Raw genomic sequence first — 18,037 nt, forward strand, 5'->3', positions numbered from 1 at the left:
CTTAGCAAAGTTTTGTCAGGAGACTAACCTCCCATGGCCAGATCTGCTACCCCTAGCTCTCCTGCATGCTCGCTGCATGCCCGGGACATCAGGTTTCTCCCCATTCGAATTAAAATATGGACAGCCTCCCCAGTGCTTGGGAAGCCTTCTGGGAAACTTGCATCAGGTTGGAGATAAAGGGATAAAGGAGCAGCTTCAGGCCCTGGGGGCCACCCTAAATAAATTATAAAAGTACACCACTGAGAGAGCCCCAATCTCCTTAGGGTCTCAGGTACACTCTTTCCAGACAGGGGACTCAGTCTGGGTCAAGGATTGAAAGAAAGACCCCCTCAAACTGCAGTGGGCAGGGCCCCACACTGTTGTTCCAACCGCCCCTACTGCCCTCAAGGTCTCAGGTGTCACTCCGTGGGTCCACCACTCCAGAGTGAAGAAAGTTCATCATTCAGATGGGGAGCCCCACCAGTGGAGAATCCAGCCAGACTTCATGAACCCACTTGGCTTCACCTTTGATGAGACCCCACCGACTGAGGGACACCTGCTCACCGTTGTCCCTGGCTCTCATTGGCATGATTTCTGTCATCTTGGGAGTCAGACTCTACACTGTTGCCCCTCCTGACTGGACTTTCCCCCAGAGGCTTACTATTTTCATTGCTTATTGAGTGTCCCTAGGGTGTATTACTGCACTTACTTGTCCATGGGTTTAATCTGCTGACAGGTTAGCCATGATGGCTCCCTCTACCTAAGGTCATAGATCCCACTTTTACTGGCCCTCTGCTGTCTACTCCTGAATGCATTTCACCATGGTTTTCCTGGCCCCAGTCAGTCCCAGTCTTCTGCTACCTGGTGTGCTATTCCTCCTCACTGCCTCTAGCTTGCCCGGCCAGGCAAGGGGGGCAAACTCTCCTATCACCATTACTGGCAAATGGACTTTCCAGCTTATCCCCCTCAATCCTGCACCAGCACCCCCACTGACTTCTTCCACCTGGGATGGGTACACACCAAAGGTTAACCTCCATTTTGATGTATGCCAGCTTCTTGATACCTCCTGGGAACCTCATAGATGGTGTTCCTACCATGGCCCTCACTCAGGTTACCAGCTAATAGATATCTACATCTGTGGGGGCCCTATGCCTCAACAGCCAAACACCTGCCCTCAGTTCTGCTCACAAGCCTGGGGATGTGAGTCATGGGTGGCCACTTGGCCAGGAATGGAACGATGGTCCACCAGGTGGTGGCACCTCAAACAGCACAGTGACATCCAGATTTCCTTGTCATGCAATGCCACCCCATACTCTTGCTCTAACAATCACTGTATACCACTCACCCTCTCAGTCTTAGAACCCAATGCCACATCATGGGCTACAGGAATCATTCTCCTGTTGGGCCAATATCACCCTATGGGAACCTACCCCATGACCAAATTTATGATTAAGTCCATGTTCACTCCAAGCCTTACAGTCAACCTCCAGGGTAAGACAGAAAATAACTCGCCCTGGCACATCCCTGAGTCCCCCATCCGCACACAGCAAGCATCTATAGCACAACTGTTAGGTATGATTAACGTCTCCCACCAAGCTCTTAACCACACAAAACCACCCCTAGCATCTGACTGCTGGATCTGTATAAAGCCCAGTCCCATCCAATACCTTGGTGTCATCCTCAACCAATCTACCATGTCACCTCCCACCTTGGCACTAAGGACCTCAGATTATCCTTTGCTGGCTCCGGTACTGTTGTATGGTAACTCTTCCCCTCCTATTATGGGCCACAGTTGGGTCTGTTCCCCTAACACTTTTCTGGCTTATGATCAAGGTGTATACATCTGCATCACCCTGCTCAATCAATCATGCATGCTTGTCAGTCTTTTACCCAATCTTTCAGTCCTCCCCGGGAGCGATGCCCCACTCATATGGAGACCTCCTAGCCACCCTCGGTGCTCCCCCATGGCTATCCCTCTTATCGTGAGCCTGATGGCCGCATCAGGTGCTGTCCTCAGCACCACTGGCATTGGGATGTCTCAGGTGCAGTACCAGGGGTTAACTCAACAACTCATGGCAGACTTTTCTGCCCTCACTCAGTTGGCCCTGGCCCTGCAGCGCCAACTCAATTCACTGGCCTCCGTGGTCCTCCAAAACAGGCGCGGGCTCAACTTACTCATGGCCATGCAGGGGTGCTCTGCCTCTTCTTATAGGAGGAATGTTGTTTCTATGCTAATGAGTCAGGGGTGGTCCAAGAACTCTGACCCAATTACAGGAATGAGTACATCGCTGGTGGGAATCACTCCAGTGGACAACTTGGTGGGATACCCTCTCACAATGGTTCCCTTGGTTCAGCCCCCTCTTCAGCCTCCTCCTATTGCCTCTCCTCATAGTAGCATTTGGTCCTTGTATTCTTAATGCCCTTATTAGGTTTATCACTACTCAAATTGCTAAAATCAGACTCCAGGTACTCCTTACTCACTATTGCCCCATAGAAGATGAAAATGATGCCCTCTAAACTAGGTGTTTAAAGGGGCATCAAAGGGTGGGAATGATAAGGAAAATCTGTGTCCTAAGATGGCTGACTGAGACAGCGAGAGAGTCCCAGTCTTTGCCCCAGGGCTCTTCTTCTCCCTGCTCTGCTTCCCGTGTGCACCTTTCTGGGTCCTTTTCCCTGCCCCGCTTTGCATACACACCAAAAGTGCCAAGTATGCGGAAGTAGAAGTGTGTAAATTGCCCCCTTTTTTTGTCCTCAGGGCTCAGACCTTTGGAGATCACTCTCCTCTGAGTCTGCCAGCGTTAAATAAACCTCTTATCTCCAAGATCTCTGGGTGCTGTAGGTTCTTCTATCAGGCGATCCAGTCCAGGTTCCGTAACATTACCAATAAGGCACCTAAAATGTGTTGAAAGTTCTCTTAGAATGATTTTTGCCATCTTCTTGCCACTCTTTGGTATTTTCCATTGATATGCTTTGTACTACGATTTGGATATCTAATAATTATCATGATTATGCAGATCAAAGGAGCCATGAAAAACAAAATGAAAGAGAAAATATCAGAGACATAACCCAAAAGAAAGTTCCTTAGATCAGGTCACAGTGCTGGTGCCATTACCTAGATTGTATCTGGAAATGGTGAGGAAAACCAAAGAGTTGAAGAGTAATCAGAAGATAGTCTGAAACATAACCTGCATTAAGCTGGAAGTGTGAACTGAGAATATAAGAGCCAAATTGAGAATGTCAGAGTCAAATAATAACCAAGACTACTGAATCTAAAGTAAAGAATTATAGTTGGAATGTAGCAGTAGTGAAATTAAAGCAGTTAAAGAGATATTAGCATGTTTCACTATAATTCATTTCATGAAGTGTATTATGTTATCAAGTTGATAATGTTTTATTAATGGCAAATAATAAAATGACAAATGATGGAGATGTCTGTCATGTATTTAAGGTCAGGTCTTGTCCTGCCTTGGAGTCTGAACAATTCTCACTACTAATGCCATCAAGATGAGCTAGGGTAGCCCATATAGAGTTGCAATCTCTGAGGAAAGGATTATTTCACATAATTTTTAAGTGTTTGATCAGGACTAAGTCGTTTGAAGTATGGATAAAATAGCACATATAAAAGTTGGAAACAAATATAGGGGTAAGACCATCTGCATGGTAGTCAGTACAATAATACCCTCAGCAAAATATAAAATATTTCTAGACCTTGGCACTACTGTACATTTACATAGCTTAAAATTACTCAGTCCTACTCTAATTCTGGATTACTATGATCCAATGTTGCCAAATACAATAAATATCACCATCGAGATAATCCATGATCTTCCAAAAGCATCCTTCAAATAGAGTCTACTACTTTTAAAATACACCTTCAATTCTAAACACATGCAATAAGTAAGAATGTAGAAAAACTGTTCTGAAAGATGGACACAGATTCATGGGCCATCTACCCTTGAGGAAGCCTAGAACCATAGGAGGATCTGATCAGACACTGGGGCAATATTCTTAAGTTTTGTACAAGGTAGTAAAATAAGAAATCTTCTACAGACTTTTTTCCAGCTATAAAACCAAGGAGACAGCCTATCATTTAGGTCATATTCCCATGGAGTGGAGGAGGCCACCCAGTCTTAATTAACTATGGTTCAAAAAAATGTATATGAATCCAATCTAAATTGCAACTAAGCAAGGAAGTAGAGTTTTGGCACTACTTGGTCAAGATTCAGAACCACTGAGAAGAAACATCAAAGTCCAAAGTCTACAGAGGGAGCCTATTATACCAGAATAATTAGCTAAGAATATGTTATACTAGAAGAAGTTAGTGTGCAAATACTTTGTCCCTAATGTGGCAGAGTATTGATGGGCCACTGATGGACTGCTGATGGGCCACTATGGGCCACTGATGATGAGCTGATGGGCCCATCTGATGATAATTCAAGCCAATAAACACACCACAGAGACTTTGATGCACCAATCTCTTACTTTTTCAAAAGTAGTATACTTTTCTATTCTTAATAAAAAATATTTTTATTACTTATTATAAAAAACTTTCATTATATTTATTATGAAGTCTTTCAGTATCTATACTCATCTTTGTTTTAAATTCTGTTCCTAGTTCTTTTCTCTTTATTCACTTTCTCTGCCATTCTACCCCTGCCCTTATCTTCATTTGTTATTGTAGCTATTCATTTGTTTTTCTGTCCTTCTTTCTTCACAGTATTTATTTAGCACATGCTGGGGTTTATTTAATATGTTAGTCAATTGTGTCATTATATTTTATATAATACATAAATATATATCATACATAACAAATATATGTTTCCAACTCTTCACTGCTATTCATTATTCAAACTACTTAATATTGATCAATTATGTACAAACATTTATCAATGCTCTATTTTTATTTACTATATAAATTTTTAATATATATGAATATACACATATCCATTATACATTTTTTATTTATTCACCCACATATATTTATATATACACAGGTATGCACACACACACACACATAAATTTGGAATTTATTATCTAGTTAGGGTTTGGCAAACTATGACCCATGGGGTCAAAGCCAAGCCACTGCCTGTTTCTATAAATAAAGATTTATCAGACCATAGCCACATCCATTCTGTAATATATTGTCTATGGCTGCTTTGGTGTTATAATGATAGAGCTGAGTGGCTGTGACAAAGACTTTATGGTCCTCTAAACTCCAAATATTTACTTTTTTTTTTAATAAAAGGTTTGCCTATCCCTGCTCTAGTTATTTTTTTGAAAAAAATATTTTCATATACAATATTTTTCATGTATACAAAATATTAAGGCTAAAATAGATTCCATTGGACATTAAAAAGTCAAATTGACAATACCACTTGCCTTCACATGTAAATCTTAGCTGATTACAGAGGAGCTAGATACAGGTGAAAACAGAACACAGGATATCTTCTAAGGCTCCTCCTGAGTTGGATCAGTTGTACCCAAACATTTTACTTTAATGTTAGTGATAATATGTGGATTTCTATTGTAAATAATATATGTTATATATAGGTATATATTCAATATGTATTATATACTATGTGTATATATTATACATTATTACATAATATATACATATTATGATATATAAGTATTATAGTATATAATATACATTACATGTATTCCATTTCTTCAAAAACAATTTAAGCAAATTTGTTTTTATTTCCATGTGGACAACTTTGTCAGCCATGTCCACTAGGGTTTTTGAAATCTGCCTAGCCACTTAGGAAGATATTACTTTAAGACTCACAACAGAAAGGGAATTCATAACTTCCTTCAGTCTATTTTCTTTACAAATGCAAAATAATTATTTTCTTCCTTGATACCACTCAAAAGTAAAATGTACTCTAAAATCTCACTGGAGTCTTCAGAGTATAAGGTATAGAATTTAATTCAATGAACTAAGGTATTGGAATGAAATTCCTTTAATTTAGAACAAAAAACTCTGGCAATTGCTTTTTATCAGAAAGTTTGTCTTCCAGCTTTCACCAGTATTTGGGCAGAAATAATCTAGCTTGATCCTTGGGTTTTTACACACAGAAGTAGTTGTAGGGGAAATCTTATGACTTTACCAGGACTCTCTACTTGTCTCCCTCAAAGACGAAGCAGAGGCAAGAAGGCAATGTCTTGGTCAATATCCTTGGTTATTGCCAAAAAATTTTCCTTAAACATTAAAGATAAAAGAATATAAGGTATATTAAACTACATATGCTAATGAGATAAAATTAAAACTAATCTAGCTAGACTTCTCTACTGTAATCATATATTTTTCAGACATAAAACTTACCTGATAACCACTTTAACCATTTCTAGGGCTCTCTTTTGAGTTTTAAAAATGTGTCCATGTATTGAAGTTCACAGTGCTCCATATGGTTTGAGAAATTTATACTAAAAGCATATAAATTAGCATACATTTTATTAGAGCTTCACTAATTTCACTCTCTTCTGAATTCTCTATTGGCTTCTCACTAGCTTCTTTTTCCCCTGATATAATTAAAGTTTAGATACCTCAATTTGTAGGAGTTCTATTACTTCCACTTATGAAAGATGGCTTATCAATATACACAGAATCAATCTTCTAATTACTATACCTCAAACATCTTCAATGTAGTCTTTTATCATTAAAAAAAGGTGACATACTGACAGTGATTACACATCTCCATTCTATCTCGAACTACTACGTTGTAGACATCTTCGAAAGAATACATAGTACAACAATATTTGAACTTTCCTCAACCATCAGGCATTAGCAAATACTTTATACCTCATCAAATATTACACTGAGTAATGTGTATCTTTGAAATTGGACATCAGCCACCCAATTACACTAAAATTATGAATATATAGAGAAGTAATGGGCTGTCAGTTGCTGGTCTTGCACAGAAATGGGGGTCTGACAAATCATATATTGTCTCTGATCAACAAAAAATATGCTAATCAACACTTTGTGTTTGACGTTAGACATAAAATAAATCTATTGAGGAAACTGGACATGTCTATGCAAATGTCTAGAAATGTCTATATCTATGCAAATAGTACATTAAAGGAATAGCTTCAGACCAGGATACCGGTTCAAAATTATCCAAGGCAATACAAAAGAAAATCTGTCTAAAGGCAATTAAACATTATTGTTCTATTTGAACGACACAAAAACGTTACTGATAACTAACACTATTATCAGTGAAAAGATTTTTTTGAAGAGATTTTTATAAATACTACATAATCTTTGTGATTATCTGCAAAGTCAAAGATAATAATGCAATTTGCATTAAGGGTAGTATAAATTCCTTCAAAAATTCAGTAGGTATTTTCAATTAGTTATGTATATTAAGATAATTTGAATAACTTTAAAAATGAGAAATCCTATTATAAACACACCTGAACACTTACCTATATGTAGAAAATAGTTTCCATCTAAGAAATAATGAAGATAAAATTTTACATTTTGGAAAGTTACAGATCTTTCAGAAGACACTGATCCAACTATTTCCAAATTGATATAAGCAAATATAATAGGCTTTTTTATTCAGTCTTCAATACCTGAGGCTCATCTCTTCCATATGTGGGATATATAACATGGGTCATATTGTTAACCTGTCTGAGCTTGAGCACTCGCCTGAAAAATATGGGTAGCAACAATCTTCACATACTGGTAGATGTGAATACTATAGAATACATATAAAAAGCATTTACAGAGTACTAAGCTACTATACATATCTGTGCTAATTATTTTTTTTTTCAATTTCCTCTGGAGTTAACTTTTAAGCATGCTGAGACTGAAAACTTCTTTTTCTGTTGTTATAGATGATAATTTTGCTTTGCTTTGTTTTTGTGGGGATGGACAATTGGTATATTCCTATATTAAACTTATAGTGATTTTGTTTAAATATTTGCTGTCACTGAAACTAAACATCCAATTGTTTTGAGAGAAAGGGAAAATAGCACTCAAAAATGTTACAAATAACAATTAGTTGATGATTATGAATTATATTTTTTGGGTAAAATTATCTCTGTCATACAGTAGTGTTTTCTCTCATTTCCTTCAGTTCATTCTACATTCAGAGCTATTGTTATGTGGAAATGTTCTGAAAATATTAGCTCTAAACTGGAAAATAATTTTGCTATCAAGCAATTTATTCTATGGTATACAGATAGTATATGAATGAAAAATTTTACTATAAAAACACCTATGATCAAATATAAATACATAAAATATAGTTGTTTTCATAAGTATTTCAAAATATAAATATACTGTATGCATCTGTATTTAATTTTACAGAATATAAATATATAGACTTTTTTTTCAAATAAGACATACAAATAATCAACGGGTATATAAAAAGATGCTTAATATCACTAATCGTTAGGAAAATGCAAATCAAAAGCACAATGACATACACACCTGTTAGAATGGCTATCATCACAAAGACAAGAGACTACAAGTGTTGGTAAGGATGTGAAGAAAAAGGAACCCTCAGGACTCTTGGTAGGAATGTAAATTGGCACAGCCAGTATGAAAAACAGTATGGAGGTTCTTCAAAATCTAAAAATAAAATTACCACATGATATAGCAATCCTACTTCCAGGTTTATATCCAAAGAAGATGAAATCACTATCTTGAAGAGGTACCTGCACTCCCAAGTTCAATGCAGCGTTACTAATAATAATCAAGACATGGAAAAAATGTGTCTATAAACAGATGAGTGGATAAATAAAATGTAATATGTACATATACTGGAATATTATCCAGCTGTAGAAAAGAGGGAAGTCCTGCCATTTGCAACAACATGCATGGAACTTGAGGGCATTGTGCTAAGCCAAATAGGCTAGACAGAGGTAAACACTGTCACTTATTCATGGAACTCTAATAAACCAAACTCATAGAAACAGAGAGTAGAGTGGTGGTTGTCAGGGGCTGGGGGTGGGAGAAATGGGGAGATCTTGGTCAAAAAGTACAAACTTCCTGTTATAAGATGAATCAGTTCTGAAAATCTATGTACAGCATGGTGATTATAATTAACAATACAGTATCATACATTTTGAATGGGCTAAGTCACTAGATCTTAAATGTTCTCACCACACACACACGCATACAAGTAGTGATTATGTGAAGTGACAGAAATGTTAACTAATGATATGGCAATCATTTAGCAACATATATCAAATCAACACATTGTATACCCTAAACTTATATAATGGTACATGTAAATTATATCTCAGTGAAGCTGAAAATTTTTTTTTAAATATTAAAAAAAATATTAAGGTAACTGTTAACCTTAATGAAATGTCTATGTAATAGTACCGAAAGAGAAGGTTTTTATTTAAAATAATATTATATTAATGTTTTTCATGTGTTGTGTAAAATATAACATTGATGGGCCCAAACAAGAAAATAATTTAATAAAATTTAACCCTTTCTAGATCTCCTTTGGCTTTTGAAATAATTCCAACTGATAAAACAAACTAGTGTCTTTTCTGGGTATCAATTTGCACAGGGTTGCATAAAGTTGAATATTTTGGAAACTGTCAAAACAATTCAGGCTCCCTGTTCTTAGGTTTTTAAATTTTAATTATGGGGGGTTGGCTATTTACACATCACAGGTTAAATAATGGTGAAGTGGAAAATAAAATATACTTAATATATTATCAAATAACTACAACCATTCCGATGTCCGCATGACAAATCAGGAAAGCCTGAGGTTAGGCTATGTAAAAAGGATGATTTCAAAACATTAAGAGGGGAGAGCAAGAATGAGTAAAGCACATGGGTGAATATATTTATGGAATCTTCAAGAGGCAATGCGTAGATAATATTGGGAGGAGTGAAATAGTTAATGTAGGAAATAACGTATATCTATTGTTTGCTGGTCAGCATACTTACCTGATAAAAGCAACTTTAATTTTCTTTGGGAAAACTGCTTCTCCTCAAATTCTCAGTCATGAAACTTACATAGAATTCATTCCATTCATGGTTAAGGTACTCAGTCATAATTGGATTAAGTCGTTAAGGCTAGTCTGTGTTTGGCCATGGTGGTGATTAATTTGTGAGTATATGACATAAATCGATCTGATAAGGTGAATGAGAGTTTTTTTTCTGGTACTGCTTGGACACAATTCTGTTTTTCCCTGAAAAATACCAGTGACAATGTAGGTAATGCTCATAACTGCCAATAGTAATTTTGTTGTTGGTATAGCCATTTTTTTAAGCAAAAAATTAATCAGCTAGAAGATAATGTTAACCCAGCAGGAATGGCACAAGAGATGTGTGGGTGGTAATGATTGAGTACTACATCAAACTATAACTGAACTAGCTATTTCTCTACAATTTACAGTTATATGTGCCAATAAACTTCCCTTTCCAATTTAAGCTACTTAGAGCTGAATCACTTTCACCAAATATTAACTTAATATATAAGACTAGAATTATTTTTCACAAAATAGGTTTGAAGCCAGACTCTTCTAAAATCGGAATGTCTGGATGCCTGGAAAAGTTATTCTAAAACAAATAATTTTTTTAAAGATTTTATTTATTTATTTATTAGAGAACGAGCGAGAGAGAAACAGCATGAGAGAGGAGAGGGTCAGAGGGAGAAGCAGGCTCCCCGCTGAGCCGGGAGCCCGATGTGGGACTCGATCCCAGGACCCTGGGATCATGACCTGAGCCGAAGGCAGTCGCTTAACCAACTGAGCCACCCAGGAGCCCCTAAAACAAATAATTTTTAAAAATTGAAGAATTATGAACAAGTGCTAATAAAGCTACAGTGGTATGTCATTATTCCTCTAATAGCATTTTGCCAATGAATTAAAAAGGAAACAGACTAGAGGTGCCTGGGTGGCTCAGTGGTTAAGCGTCTGCCTTCGGCTCGGGTCATGATCTCAGGGTCCTGGGATCGAGCCCCACAAACCAGGCTCCCTGCTCGGCGGGAAGCCTGCTTCTCCCTCTCCCTCTGCCCCTGCTTGTGTTCCCTCTCTCGCTGTCTCTCTCTCTGTCAAATAAATAAATAAAATCTTAAAAAAAAAAAAAAAAAGGAAACAGACTAGGGACAAAAAGAAAATTACCCATGTATAAAAATTATGAGAGACTGAGATAAATGATGGTTGGAAAGGAAGAAATTAATATAAGATATATACTGAGGCTATATAAATGTTACTATAAATTAAATTAAAATATTTGGATTATTTGTTAGATTATTATGCTTTTGTTTGTCCTGAGGGACTTGGCAGTCAAAATCACATTCTTATGTTTACAGGGGACTGGAGGGGCAGAGTGAATTTGAGAATCACACTTAAGTGACCACCTGCAGGGAGGTTTCTCCCTCCAGCTCCTCCCCAGACTGCCCTAGTGGAGACCAAGCAGGGCCACCCACTGTCCTGTCTCAGTCTGCCTGTGGCTGTGGATAGTTTCTGGTGCTAACAGAATACAGTCCTACTTTGGGCATTTCCAGTCCTCTTCCCAGGGCCACAAGGAGCCCCACTAGCTTCTCTAAAGCTTTGGTCAGACCTGGCCTCATTTCAGACCTCTGCTCAGGACTGGGGACATAGCCAGCATGCTCCTTCCCTCAACCCATTGGTACATTTTCTTGAAAATTTGGTACCTTTTTCCTTTAAAAATGTCCTATATTCTTTGATTTTAGCCAATTTAGACATTTATCATGTTTATCTTTTTTTTTTTTAAAGATTTTATTTGTTTATTTGACACAGAGAAAGAGAGAGCACAAGCAGGGGGAGCGCCAGGCAGAGGGAGAAGCAGGCTTCTCACTGAGCAGGGAGCCTGACGTGAGGCTCCATCCCAAGACCCTGGGATCATGACCCGAGCTGATGACAGCCACTTAACTGACTGAGCCACCCAGGGGCCCCCATGCTTATCTTCTAATCACATTCTTTCCAGGTTTATTAAGATATAATTGACATATAACATTGTGTAAGTTTAAAGTAAACAATATTGATTTGATACACATATATGGCAAAATAATTACCACACCAGTATTAGTTAACATCTCTATCCTCTCACATAATTATCATTTCTTTATTGTGGTGAGAATACTTAAGATCTACTCACTTAGCAGCTTTCAAGTATATAATATAGTATTATTAGCTATAATCACCATGCTATGTATTAGATCCTTAGAACTTACTTATCTTGTAACTGGTAGTTTGTACTCTTTGACCAACGTCTCCCCATTTCCCCCATCCCTTGGCTTCTGGTAATCCTCTCTCTACTCTCTGTTTCTATGGGTTTGGTTCTTCAGATTCTACATATTAATGATATCACACAGTATTTGTCTTTTTCTGTCTGACTTTTTTCACTTAGTATAATGCCTTCAAGTTTTCTCCAAGTTATAGCAAAGAGTAGGATTTCCTTCTTTACTGTGGTTGAATAATATTCCATTGTGTAATCCCAAAACCATGTATAGCACATGCCCTTGCCAGACAGTCTATCAATTACATGAATTTGCTCTTTCAATATTTGCTAATGCTGAAGGGTCTCATTATTGCATTTTTAATAATTAATCTTTATTTTTCTAGCTAGGTATGTTACTGGAAATTATACAGAGAAGAAAACAGGCATTACCAAAGGCCTGTCTGATACCTTCTCAAATATGCATACATTTGCATAAGCTTCATGATAAAAGATGGACAGTTAAGAGAAAACACAGATATTGCATTGCAATGAGTAGGTAATTTTGAAAAACCTTCATAATGACAGAATTCAAGTGCTTCTTTATACCACAGAACATTAAAATAACCTTCATTTACCTTTTTTCCTTCCCTTCTTTTGTTTTTGTTTTTGGTTGTTTTTGGTAGTTATGGTTTTTGCCTTTCCATTTCCATTAGATAATGAAAAGATAAAGGGCAACCCTCTAGCAGTGTCGTGTTTGATGAAATCAGAAATAAAGAAGTCAGAAGGGAAAAAATTTAAAAAACAGAGATGAGACAAGAAGAGTACATACAAAAATGCCTAGGAACAGGGAAAACTAATACTTTCTTTAGACTATGAAGTTAAAATGAAAAATTGAAGTCAAATAATTGGAATAGTATGGTTGCAAAAGTTTTTGAAATATATTTCATTACATTAATGTATATCATATAACACAATTTTAATGTGTGTTTACAATGAGGTAGATCATCTCTAAGGAAAGAAAGGTAAAAGTGAGGTTAGGCATACATAATTTTTAGTATGTCTCCCTTTAAGGGATAAAATAATCTCTAAATAATAATACATTATTAAATGTTTATATATTATTAATAAAATAATATATTTACTGTTATTGATACTTATAAATAAATTATAAATGATTAATGTTAAATAAAAATGACAACACTATAAAATGACTCAACCTTATATGAAACCAATTATCAAAAAGATCTGCACACAGGATGCCTGGGTGATTCAGTCGGTTAAGCATCTGCCTTCAGTTCAGGTCATGATTCCAGGGTCCTGGGATCGAGTCCCACATTGGGCTCCTTGCTCGGCAGGGAGCCTGCTTATCCTTCTGCTGCTGCTCCCCCTGCTTGTGTTCTCTCTTCTCTGACAAATAAATAAAATCTTTAAAAAAAGTAAAGATCTGCACATGAACATATATAGTGGACAATAAGAAAACAGAGTAGTGATGAAAGCTGAGAAACAGTAAAGGTACTTGAATTAAGTAGTAAAAAAAGAATTAAGTAATATTGTGGATTTAAATGGCACCGCCCTATGTGGCAGAAGGCCCTGGTTTGAGTGTTTGGAGGCTTAGACCCTTGGACTTCTGCCACTTACTGGCATAGGACTCTGGAAGAGTAACATAAGACTAGATAACTGTTTTCTCATCTCCAATATGAAGTGATTAAATGATATGACTATTTGGATCAATTTAACAATGATGATCTATCTATCTATCTATCTATCTATCTATCTATCTATCTATCTATCATCTATCTATCATCTATTATCTTTCTATCCATTCTTCCACCTACCTACATATTTATCTAAACATTCATACACCTGTAATTCTTTCCCAAACATGCCTGTATACCCAGAGTCTGAGTGTCATAGGTTGGCTTCCCCAGAAAGCTAAGGCTGACATTCAGTTTAGTGTTCATAAGATCAATATTCATGGGAAGAAGGGAGTATGGCAAGACTGAGCAAAGAGTAAGACTTGTGGTACAGATGCAAGCCATCCGTGGACCCTACAGGGAATGCCAAAACTGAGGTGGCTCTTCAAAGTGTTCCTGACTTGGAGTGAGGGACCTGAGACTGCATACCCTGTGTTTAGAAGTCAATGAAAACAGACTGCCTAGCAAAAGACATGTCTGTAGGAAAAGTAATCTCCAGTTTTGGCAATTCCTAAAGAGGACTGATAGCTAATGATTACCAGACAAGAATCTTCTCAAAAGTTTGGATGAATTCTTCAGTCCTGAAGAAGGTATATGCATGGTGCTGCCCAGTGTCACGATGTAGATAATGTTGAGAGATGTGCCAGCTTTTCAAAGAGATCCACCCACCTCCTTGAATATTCAGGGTGTGAGCAGCAATAATTAGAGTGTCCAAAGCCCTTTTAACAAAATAATCAACTTTATCAATGGAATATGATGTGGCAAGTTAATTTCCATGTTAAATTTTGTTATGGTATAAATTCCTCAGAATTTATAGGGTTTATGATTCAGAAATCTCCAGTATCCTTCCAGAGAGATTCCTCTACTCCTTTGAGGAAGTAGTTTTCACAGACCCAATATATCTTTTTATTGAAAAAATAATTTTAATGCCTTTTTTATTACTCTGAAATGAAATTTATAGATAATATAACCTATCTGTAAATATAATTTCAAAAGGTCAAAATAATACTATAACTATAATATAAAGGAGAAATAAGAGGAAAGTAATTTATAATAAAATAACATGCATTTCAATATGTAAATATTCAGGAATGACAAAATTAGAAGACATGGTAAAATAGTCAGATACATGCACTATAAATTGCTACAAATATCCTTTATTGGAAAATCAAATACCACAAGAGGACTTGCTATCAGTGGTCTAGTACTCAAAATTGAGAGTAACTAAATTCTCGAACAAAACAAATTAAAATCTTCTTTCCACTCTACTAGGATTTGCATTTCCCGGAAATTTATTGTATCTTAAAACTGTGAAGAAATTGTATTCATATGTAAAGAAAGTTAAATTCCAGGTGAAGTTCATTATAAATATGGTGTTTATCCTTGTGACTGACTGGTAGGACATTAAAAGCACATATGAAACAAGAAGTAATTTTCCTTGTGTGAGAACAGGTGCAGGCTGCATTCCTTGACAACTCATTAAATACTAGTATCCTTCAATCACTGAGATAATCAAAAACGCTCCCTACACTTGCTTAATGCCTCCAAGGACAAATACTCTTTAGTCAAGCATTACACCAAAGTGTCTGTTCAGCCATATAGAGCATGGAGGAATTGCTAAGCACTGATTATGTTTCTGGTGTTCATATATGAAATTTCAGCCAAGTCTCTGTATCATATCTTTCAAAGAGCTGGGTACAATAATTAAGAACTACTTTATTTGTTGAGGAGTTTAAAGGCATCCCCTTTTTCTTTTTTTAAAAAAGATTTTATTTATTTATTCGAGAGAGAGTGAGAGAGAGCATGAGATGGGGGAGGGTTAGAGGGAGAAGCAGACTCCCCACCTGAGCAGGGAGTCTGATGTGGGGCTCAATCCTGGATCATGACCTAAGCCTAAGGCAGTCACCCAACCGGCCGAGCCACCCAGGCGCCCAAAGCATCCCCTTTTTCTATTTTTTTTTTTTCTCATTAGACACAAAGAAAAGGCAAATTGCCTGAGACTTTTGTGAGGACATGGGTGCTATTCAAACAGACTGGGGACCTACTTTTCTGCTTAGGATATTTACAGTCATTAGAGATTAAACCATTCTGAGTGCCACTCTTATTCATTTAATTAAAAATACCACCAAAATCCATGGTCCTACAAAAATTAAAAGAAATAATCTATGGAAAATCCAGCAATTAGCTTAGTTTATGAGCAGCATATAGTTACTGATACTGCAATATTAAGCTACAAGATAGAGGAAATAACAAATGATAAATATAGATAGAGAAGTACTTAAATAAAGATATTAGATATACATATAAATAATCTCTGTATTGGCAAAATCCACTGATAGATGGGAAAATGTGGAGGGAGGGAGAAAGAGAATTGGATTCTAATATTGCTGTGTGACAATATCTAATTGTCCAACATCCTGACTCTGGCAAAGCACTGGGATATCTCATAGGTGAGGAGACCATACAATTTATCATCTAACATATGACATTTTGGAAATAAAAAAGATGCTATTAGTAATTATACTAGAAAAACAGACATAACCCAAGAGGGCACCATGTAAATTAAGACCAGTGGACACCTTAATCAAAAGTGTTATCATCCAATTCCATTGGTGAACATGGTTAAAATAATCTTGACATATTTGACTTTCTTGTTGTTTTCTTTTTAGGTATTTAATTCATAATTTATTTCCCTTATATTTGCTGCTTTTAGTTTGTTTTTATTAATGTCATTCTTATATTTCTTTCTCATATTCTTTGATCAAAAATTTGGTAACTTGAAAAATTAGAATCCTTAGTGTTTTCCTGATCTTACTAAATGTAGACATATTTAATTGTTCACCCTCCTATACACAACACATAAGCCATTACCTTCAAATTTTTTCAGGAATTATATTTAATTTTTTTAGATTCAACCATTAGGTAAAATTTTATTTCAGTTTGTTCATTGCTTTTCAAATAATACACTGTTAATAATAGAGCTGTCTTTATAAAGATTAAAATCATAAGCTTTGCGCAGTGGCAGTATCATAGCCAATGAGGTTTATCCGAGGCGTGATTATTGCTAATTGTCTTCATTATAGAAATCTTGTGTATCGTTCTTTGCATTTATCCTTATCTTAAAAGTACTTTTGATGCTAGTATAATTAGTTTTAAAAATTGTTTTCAAATTTTTAAATTGCTAATGTATAAAAACACAATTTGCTTTTACATATTTATGTCATATATTCTGACAATGCTAAATTTAGTTACTAAAATATTTTATTCATGTTTTATAGATTCCTTTAAAATTATACATACACACAAAAATTTATTAAAGGTCTGAAAAGATTTTTACATCTACCTTTCCACTGTTTATGTCTTTTATTTTTTATTACATTTGTTAGGAACCTAGATCTATTGCATAAAAGTGGTCAGTGTATATCTTGTTCCAAACTTAAGGGAAATTGTTCATTCTTACACTTTCAAACGTGATTGTATCAATTAATGTCAAACTTTGCCAAATACTTTTGTATCTATTGTGATGATCATATGATATTTATCGTATATTTAGCTAATTATTTTTTTAAAAATATTTAACCAAAATTCCATTTTGGAATAAACCAATTTTTCATGACATAGTGTCTTTTCATCACATTACACTTGATTTCTATTTTGTTGGTGACTTTTAAGTCTTATGATGATGGAAGATATGAACATATGAATATAAATGTGTAATTCTCCTTTCTTCTAATGTATTTATCTGATTCTGGTGCTATGGGTATGATGGTCTCATAAAACAAGTAGGGAGTTGTTTTATTCCTATTAATGTTGGCAAAAAAAATTTAGTAATAGGGGCGCCTGGGTGGCTCAGTCGTTAAGCATCTGCCTTTGGCTCAGGTCATGATCCCAGGGTCCTGGGATCGAGCCCCACATGGAGCCACACATTGAGCCCTGCATCGGGCTCCCTGCTCAGCAGGAAGCCTGCTTCTCCCTCTCCTACTCCCCCTGCATGTGTTCCCTCTCTCACTGTCTCTCTATCAAGTAAATAAATAAAATCTTTAAAAAATTTGATAATAAATAGTATTTCTTCTTTAAATATGTGTGGAAAACACTGGTAAGACTTAGTGGTCCTGGAGTTTAAAGATTTTTAATTAAGAATTCATTTTTAAAATACATATAGAAGGCTATTCATGTTTTTCATCTTTTCTTTTGTCAGTTTCTG

At 36.1% G+C, this 18,037-nt stretch overlaps 1 pseudogene; it reads left to right on the top strand.

Annotated features, from left to right (window-relative positions):
* The first annotated feature begins 16,840 nt into the window (after positions 1-16,840).
* LOC123326900 lies at positions 16,841-17,012 on the top strand (annotated as a pseudogene).
* The last annotated feature ends 1,025 nt before the right edge of the window (positions 17,013-18,037 follow it).

The sequence above is a fragment of the Neomonachus schauinslandi genome, chromosome 1 (genome assembly GCF_002201575.2).
Source record: "Neomonachus schauinslandi chromosome 1, ASM220157v2, whole genome shotgun sequence".
Lineage (NCBI taxonomy): Eukaryota > Metazoa > Chordata > Mammalia > Carnivora > Phocidae > Neomonachus > Neomonachus schauinslandi.